Here is an 8920-nt window from a genome sequence, read left to right as displayed (position 1 = left end):
AGACTGTCAAGAAGCAGAGGAAAATGTTTCCCTTTTGTGTTGGTTTGTACACATATTATTATAGAGGAAGATCCAAACAAAGTTGGTGAAGGAAGAGAGAAGGACATTAGAAGAGCTGTGGCTCCCGAGGCTCTGGGCAACTGGAAGGATTGTGTTAGTAAAGGGAAAAGGGCATTCACAAAGAGGAATTATTTCACCATGTAAGTTCAGGAAAGGCGAGTCAAAGGGGCAACTCCTACTAAAGGCATTAATGACACTCTCTGGGTAAGGGTTGTAGCAAAAGAGCTGCCAGCAATTCAGGCTGTCCTGAGAAGGATCTTTAGGGCAAGAAGCTTGATGAAGGATAGTATTCAGCGGCCCTGTCTCCACGTCTGGCTCCACAGGTCTTTGTAGATATGTGTGTAGCTCATGGGAGAGAGTAAGCTAATCATGTGCACTTTTAGTATTTCTGCTATTTATACTATGATCTTTCTTACAGCGTGTAGGTGCTTGTAGTGTTATTAGTAGCCATCTTAGCTTTTTACCCACGAAAGCCATGCCCATCCTTGAGGCCAGTTTGCTGTGACAGTGAGGGCTTGATCCTACACTATGATTTGCCAGTCAGAATTCAACCAGAGGAAAACCAGAAGATAAATGATTTGCCCTGCCCTTTCTTGTCCTCCAGTAAGTGAAGACCAACTTGCGCCATACCACAATGTTCTTGCCAAACACATGGGGCCAAGGTGCTTTGGAACATGAGCTAAAAATAAATCCTAAAAAGTTCAGAGGAGGGAGAGGAGGAGGAAGAAGACACAGAGTAGAAGAAAAGGTAATTACCTTACCACCAGAAGGGGCCAGCTAGGCAAATCCAAATTCTACAAGGCAGGTTGCATGGAGTCATCTGATAAATGGAGCTGCAACCCACAAACGAAATTCTTCATCCAGTCTACCCTTAAGACTTTTTACCTGATTGAATCAGACCATTCCCATGCACATGCATGTACACACGCCTACAAGAACATGTGCATGTATAAGTGTGCCCACACGCATGGGCAGAAGGGCATGCACTCATGTAAACATACATCCCCCTCCGCAACACACACACACACACACACACACACACACACACACACACACAAAGTATTCTCACAGAAACATCAGGATTGGTGTTTGACTGCTCTCCAATCAAGATGATGCATAAAACGTAAGCATCAATTTTACTAGGTAAAAACCAAAGGCTGGGTCCTAGGCTGCCACATTTACTGTACTGTACAAGAGGATATGCTCTCAAAGTGAGTTTGAGTGCTAGACCCCACAGTGTGTTGTGTACGCTATGTGAATTGAGGTCCCCCTGTGGACAGCTGCAGAGCTGGACTCTTGTCCTTGCCCTGCCTAACTCTCCCCTTGACTCACTTTTATATTTGAGATTAAAATGTAAATTATATAATTTCTCCATTCCCTTTCCTTCCTCCAAACTCTCCTGCATAGCCCTTTCCACGCTCCTTCAAAGTCATCTTTGAGGGCACTTTTTCTTTAGCTTCTGCTACATGCATGGATTCCTAAACATAAGTTATTCAGTCCATATAAGTCACTGTATGCATGATTCAAGGGCTGACCATTTGGCAGTGGACAGCCAGTGTTGTGCTCTTCTCTGAAGAAAGCCACCTCTCCCATGTCCAGCTTCCTTCAGTTGCCAATAGATTTATGTAGAGTTGAGGCCTTTTGGGCTTCCTCCACTCCTCTTTGACATGTCCATTGTTATCGTCCTTGTTCAGCCCAGATTTGAAGAGTCATGTTGGGGAGGTGTTATGAGTATAGCTTCTGACATCACTAGAGGAGATGACGTCACAGCAAACACCCTGATCCTTTGGCTCTTACAGTTCTTCTACTTCCTTTCCCTGAATGGTCCCCGAGGCTTAGGTGTAGGAGTGTTTTATAGATGCATGCACTGCGCTCCACAGCTCTGTAATTTGATCGGTTATGGTCTCCTCTGGCAAAGAGATGTTTTCTTGATGAGGAGAAAAGACTACATTTATCTGTGGGTATAGGGACGAATGTTTATATATTGATAGGGATTATGCTGGCTTAGTAAATTGGTGGTTGTAGATTCTTAACCATGACTTTACTAGCCCTGAGTAGCTAGCTAGGTTTCCAGTACCAGACATGTTTTCCCTCTTGTCAAGTGGATCTTAAATCCACTTAGAGGGCTGTTGGTTACCACCGAGGTATGTGTGCCACTACTGCACCCTTAGGGTTACCATGCCATGCTGATCATTGATGCCGTTCATCAGCATCTTAGCTAGGTAGGACTGTTGACTGCCTTCTTCCTTTGGAAGCTTGCATGGTGCCTCCTGCCACCATCGAGACTTGCCTTCAGAGATGGGCTATTCAAGTCAGTTCTAACTCAGGGGTCTCTGGGCCCCATTTCTGAAGTTCACGGTGTCTCAGCAATAAGGATTCACTTTCTACCTCCTGGAGACAATCAAAGACAACAGCAATAAGCTACATGTTTTGGGAGTCTCTTGGATATTCCCTCGACAATGACTCAAAAGAAAACTGGCACTGGAGTTTTTGTTACATGGTCTTGGGCTCATGGAGACAGCACCATCATCCCATATGAGAAAAGTTTATTCAAAATATGTTTGTATAATTATACACAGGATTGTGAGTATTATAGGGGTTTTTTTTAGATACATAGTTAATACTACGATTCTTGGTTCTTCAGCTATCATTATTATTATCTTTCTGTATTCCCTCTCTCTCTCTTTCTAACACCCCGCTTCCTAAATCCCCTACCCTGGCAACAGTCCTGCCTTACTGTCCTGTAGCTACTGTTTCAGAAGTTACTAAGGCTGAAGCTTTGGAGTCAGGAGCCTCGAGTGAGGGAGAACATGCCACGTTTGTCTTGCTAGATTCTTAATAAGATCTTGTTTTAGCTCCATTCATTTACCTTAAGCTTTCGTGATTTCATTTTCCTTTGCAGCTTTGTGGTATGTTGAAGCAGAAGCTTTTGGGTTATTTGGAAAGTCGGCCATGTTAAAAGATGCTTTAGTGGGGCATCTAGGTGACAGGAGGTTTTGTTGGAGAGATATGTGGAAAAAATTAATTTGTTTTATAGTATACATAAGTGAAAGGAGGTTTTGATATAACAAACATGTAAAATGGCACTATATATATGTACATGTACATATACATATACATGTGTGTGTGTGATTGTGTATGACCCCCAAAACAGTGGAAGACCAAACATTTAACATTGGTTTGGTTTGCTTTGTCCCACTATTCTTCACTAACAACACATACACGTATTGGCTCACCTTACATAATGTGGTTGAGCTAAACATGATAATGCCAACATTAAAAAAAAACTTACCAAAAAACTACTCATCAAATTCTTATGACAGCTCTCTGCCCCCCCCCCCCCCCGGCTTTCTACTCTCCCTGATCCCTTTCTCCCTCTCTCCCTTTCCCGCCCCCCTCTGTCTCTCCATGTGTTCCTGGTCAGACTCTCCTCTCTCTCTCTCTCTCTCTCTCTCTCTCTCTCTCTCTCTCTCTCTCTCTCTCTCTCTCCCTCCCTTCTCCCTCCTTCCCTCCCTCCCTCCTCCCTTCTCAATTTCCCTTCCCATTCACTAAATAAACTTTATTCTACACTAAAATAAAAAGTTCCTGTGACAGTTTGTTGCTTCGAGGCCTTGCCTCAGACCGGTTGGTGAGCCTTATGGTTTCAAGATTAAACTATAACTACTAAGTCATATTTGATATTTACTATGAGACTAAACTGCTGCCCAAAAAGAGCAAGCTTGCCCTCAAGAAACTACTACTTAAAAGGGCCCAGTTCCCCCATATCCTAATAACTTTTCTCTTCCACTACCACTGATGGATAATAGACCAAAAAAAAAAATTAAACACTTATTAAAATAAGTTACAAAAAATTTATCCCTACTGTATTTCATAGTTTAGATATACCACATTTCCATTATCCATTCTTCAGTTGCAGGCCATTTAGGTTGTTTGTATTTTCTAGGTGCTGTGAACGGAGAGCAGCAATGGACATGGCTGAGGAAGCCTCCTCAGGGTAGGGTGTCAAACCTTTGGGTGTGTGCCAAGGAGTGGGACAGCTGGATCATAGCGTCAATTTATTTTTAGCCTTACGAGTTCTCCATACTGATTTCCACAGTGGCCGCACCAGATCTTTGTCCCCATTCTAAGGCCATACATTACCTAGTCCACATATTCAGGAATCAACAGTGCCATCCTCCTAAGCGAGGAGGCTACAAGTAGGGTATTTCATTGATTAGGTTTAACCTGCTTCTGTTACCGGCAGGTTTTTGACATTGAAAATTAATCCCCAAACCTGTCCTGTGATCCTCAAAGGCCATGCTCTCTAGGGAATCCCATGGCATCACTACCAACTCAAGTTTTATCTGATCATGTTTCAGGATGAGCACGATCACATACATTTTACTTTCTTTAGTCCCTAACTTAAAATCAAAACAGAAGTTCTCCATTTAACATAGCTCCGAGCCTCCTTATTTTACATCCTAACCTCCCAGTCAAGTTGCTTGTCTGCCTTTCCCATCTCTCTACCTCTGTTTAACAAATCTAATAATTCCACTGAGCCTTTCCCCAGCAGTCATGCAGGACCTTCCCGGTCGGTGCTAAACCTGCTAGACAGAACCTTCTCAAACCATTGACCATCCAGGTCTTCTCACGACACTCTTGTTCACCACAGTCCTTGCTTTTTACAAATGCGCCTGGATTTCTCCTTAGTTCACATTTTCTTCTTTAGTATCTTATTCTGCATTTCTGTTATCTTGCTCCTTTTTCTTTACATGGGGTCCAGATGCTCTATGCTGTGCCCTCTTCTAGTTCCTGGTTCCAATTATCATTCATATGCTACTGATCATCAATTTCATAAAGTTTGTTAGAAATGACTTGTTCTACAACTAAGAAAAATAGGGTAGCTGAAAGAAATATTACTTTGTGTTTCTTTCTTTTCTTTCATAAAGTCTGCTCACAGCTTTTGCCAGTGTGTTTTAGCTGTTCTCTGACATCATGGTAGAAGGGTCTTTTGCCTGTAGTATGTGTATGCATGCAAGTGCATGTATGTGTGTGTGTGTTTGTATTGGAGAATGAACACAAAGGCCAGACGTCAACATTGTATGTCTTTCTCTGTCTTGATCCACCCCCACCCCTGCCTCCCCTTTTTGAGACAAGGTCTCTCACTGAACCATCTGGAGCTTACCAATTTGGCTGGGCTAGCTGGCCAGCAAACTCTATGGATCCACCTGTTTCTACCTCTCAGTGCTGGGACTGCAGGCCTGCCTGTCCACCATGCTTGGCTTTTTCTATGGGGGATGGGAATACAAATTTGGGTTCTTCTTGTATAGCCAGTGTTTTTCCCACTATGATATTTCCCCAGCTCCCAACATAATATTTTAAAAACCAGTTTAGATCACAGTGACCAATCTTTAGGGCCATGACTTTTCTTCACTCTTGAATGATTCTCAGTAAGATCCCTAAGACTCGACATGGTCCGAGTGCTGCTCAGAACCTCTCTGGCATTGTCTCCTGCTTCTCCTAAATGCCTGGGTTCCTCCTACTGCCCTCTTGAAATACATTATGTTCTCTCGTGCCTTAGGAATTGCCGTTTCTTGATTATTTTCTAAAGTTCTAAAATTATCCTCTCAGTGAGTTGATTTTTGCTCACCTTCAGACATCATTTCAAATATTCCTCTCTAGAGAAGACATTCCTGATTGCTAGACCACATTGCATCCGCTGATTCAAATCATTCACAAATTATTTTCTTTTGTGGTTTGTGTCATAATTTATAATTATGAATTTATTTGCTTGACTATTTAATCAACACCACCTTCTTCCATTACGGCCCAAGCCCTTGGAGAGGAAGAACTATCATGTTTGTCTTTCTCATTATTTCACCCCCAGTGTCTTCATCAGGCACAGTGCTAGTCACACACTGAGAATGCATGTGTTGAATAAATATTGACACAGAATCGTGTTGACACATTGGTAAATTTTAATCAAGCAAACAAACCAAAACGAATATATTGATTTCTTATTATGTATCCAGAAATGCTGAAAGTCCAAATAAAGGGAGAGCTAGTAAATTTAAGGATAGTGCATGCCAGTGTTCTGGGGGGGGGAGTGGGGGGGTAGTAGTCTGTGTCTTAGATGACCTCTGATTCTTGGATCAGGCCATTTTCTAAGTTCGTTAGACTGTAAAACATGGGGGTATTTAGAGCTAAACACTATGTCTGTAATCCCAGCCATGTGAGTAGCTGAGGCAGGGGAATTAGGAAACCAGTCTGGGTAATCTACTGAAAACCATCTCAAAAGAAGGAAGGAAACAAGGAAGGAAGGGAAGGAGGGAGGGATGGATGGAGGGATGGAGAGAGAGAGAGAGAGAGAGAGAGAGAGAGAGAGAGAGAGGACAAAACAAAATTGGGTACAATTAGTTTAAGATCAGTAGAGTCAATGGTTGCAGAGAGACAGACAGACAGACACATGTGTGCACACACAAAAAAAGACAGAGACAAACAGAGAGACACACAGAGAGATACTTGTCTCCCCCTCAGCCTTTCCACTGTCTTGATCTTGGTGTTTGTTTTAATCAGATCATCTCTGTCATTGTGAATGTTAGATGGGCTTCTGAAAAAGTTTTGTGAGCACAAAATGTCACAGTTTGACACGAAGAATGAGCATACAAGTGGAGTTCATGCTGGCCTGCATAGTCCCTACTCCTCCAGTAACCCACAAATTCCCTGTGTCCCTTGAAGGCTTTACCCTGATCCCCAGATTGACACTGGATAGGGCATACGACAGTCTCCTGAGTCTGTTGGCTTCCTCTGAATGCAGACAAGATCCTAGACTGAAGGCTGGAAGCAGACAAGAGCCTAGATGAAGGCTGGAGGCAGACAGGAAGCCATGTACATGTTCCCTGTTTCTTCCTCAGCATTCAAGGAGGCTGCACTTGACCAGTGCATTCCAGTGTCTGGTGCTCTGCTCCATCGGAAGTCAGTGTAAACTACTGGGAATGAGGAACAAGATCTGCTCCCAGCAGCACACCTGCTCCTGGTGGTCAGAATCCACCAGGAATGGAAAAATGGAATCCTCCCAACCTTTGCTGTTGGAAATGCATGTGTGGTTCGTGGATACTGACTCCAGGGTGAATAACAGTAAGGTGGTTCTTTTCCATTGCTAATAGAAATTACTGTTTCCGGGGTCCCAGGCAGGGGTTTGGTGAAGCTGTGAAATCAAGAATTTTGTACTGTTCTGAAAGTCTACTGTATCTAGATCCTGTTTTTCCAATTTACTGGTTCTTTGTATTGTGTCCTCTTGAGAAGACATTTTATCCGCTCACTTAGTTTTGTTTTTGTATGTTTATGCACATAAGTGTGTATGTGTGTGCAGATGTGTGTGCATGTGCATGTGGAGCCCAAAGTTGAGACCATGCGTCTTCTCCTATCAGTCCACCATGCATTGGGATTATGAGCAGTGTCCCCGGATGCCCAGCATTTTACACGGATTTTATTGAACAATCTCGTCAGCACTGGAAGAGACACTTTTTAAAAATTAGATATTTTCTTTATTTACATTTCAAGTGTTATCCCCTTTCCTGGTTTCCCCTCCAAAAACCCCCTATCCCCTCCACCTCCCCCTGCTCACCAACCCACCCATTCCTGCCTCCTGGCCCTGGTATTCCCCTATACTGGGGCATAGAGCCTTCACAGGACCAAGGGCCTCTCCTCCCATTGATGTCCAATTAGGTCATCCTCTGCTATGTATGCAGCTAGAGACATGAGTTCCACCATGTGTTTCTTTGATTGGTGGTTTAGTACCAGGGAGCTGTGGGGCTACTGGTTGGTTCATATTGTTGTTCCTCCTATGGAGATGCATACCCCATCAGCTCTTTGAGTCCTTTCTCTAGCTCCTTCATTGGGGACCCTGTGCACAGTCCAATCCATGGCTGTGAGCATCCACTTCTGTGTTTGTCAGGCACTGGCAGAGATCCTTAGGAGACAGCTATATCAGTCTCCTATCAGTAAACTTTTGTTGGCATCCACAATAGTGTCTGAGTTTGGTGGTTGTATACGGGATGGATACTGGGGGCCGGGGGGGGGGCAGTCTCCGGATGGTCATTTCTTCAGTCTCTGCTCCAAACTTTGTCTCTGTAATTCCTTCCATGGGTATTTTGTCCCCCCCACCCTTTTTTTGACAAGTGAGTTTTACTTAAATCAGGACTGTCCAACAAGAACATTGTTAGCCATTCATGATCTGAATTTGGTGTATGAATTAAATTATGGTATATATTAAAAGCCATGAGACATTTGTTTTGTAATAAATAAGTGGAATTACTCATTAGTAGCCTTTTTAAGATAAGCTATTAGGTCTGCCCTTTCTCCCTTCTTCTTAATTCCAGCGAAGATCATTTTTGTTCCAGGGATGTACTTCTTGGGATTCTCCAAGTACTCCATCAGGGTATCCTCTCCCCAGGTGATGCCTTTGTTCTTGCTGGCATCTGTGTAAGAGAATCCAGCAGCCTGGCCTGTCTTCCGCCCAAACAGACCATGGAGATTTGGTCCAGTCTTATGCTTGCCCCCCCTTTTCACAGTGTGGCACTGGGCACACTTTTGAACAAAAATCTTCTTGCCTTTTTCAACATCGCCCATTTTTATTCGCTCTGGGCTGGTCAACACCTCGAATGTTTGGACTGGAAGACAGATGTCCTGCGCTCTTTTTGTTCCCCTTTCTAAGAAGAATGGAAGAATCCACACTTTGGTCTTCCTTCTTCTTGAGTTTCATGTGTTTTTGCGAATTGTATCTTGGGTATTCCGAGCTTCTGGGCTAATATCTACTTTTCAGTGAGTGCATACCGTGTGTGTTCTTTTGTGATTGGGTTACCTAGGAGAGACTCTTACG

At 43.4% G+C, this 8920-nt stretch overlaps 1 pseudogene; it reads right to left on the bottom strand.

Moving 5' to 3' along the window:
* Positions 1 to 8352: 8352 nt before the first annotated feature.
* Positions 8353 to 8670, bottom strand: LOC110294777 (cytochrome c, somatic pseudogene; annotated as a pseudogene).
* Between the last annotated feature and the right edge of the window lie 250 nt (positions 8671 to 8920).

Source organism: Mus caroli, unplaced genomic scaffold, assembly GCF_978045245.1.
Source record: "Mus caroli unplaced genomic scaffold, Mus_caroli_1 scaffold_4, whole genome shotgun sequence".
NCBI classification, from domain to species: Eukaryota; Metazoa; Chordata; class Mammalia; order Rodentia; family Muridae; genus Mus; species Mus caroli.
This window is presented reverse-complemented; position numbering and strand designations above follow the sequence as displayed.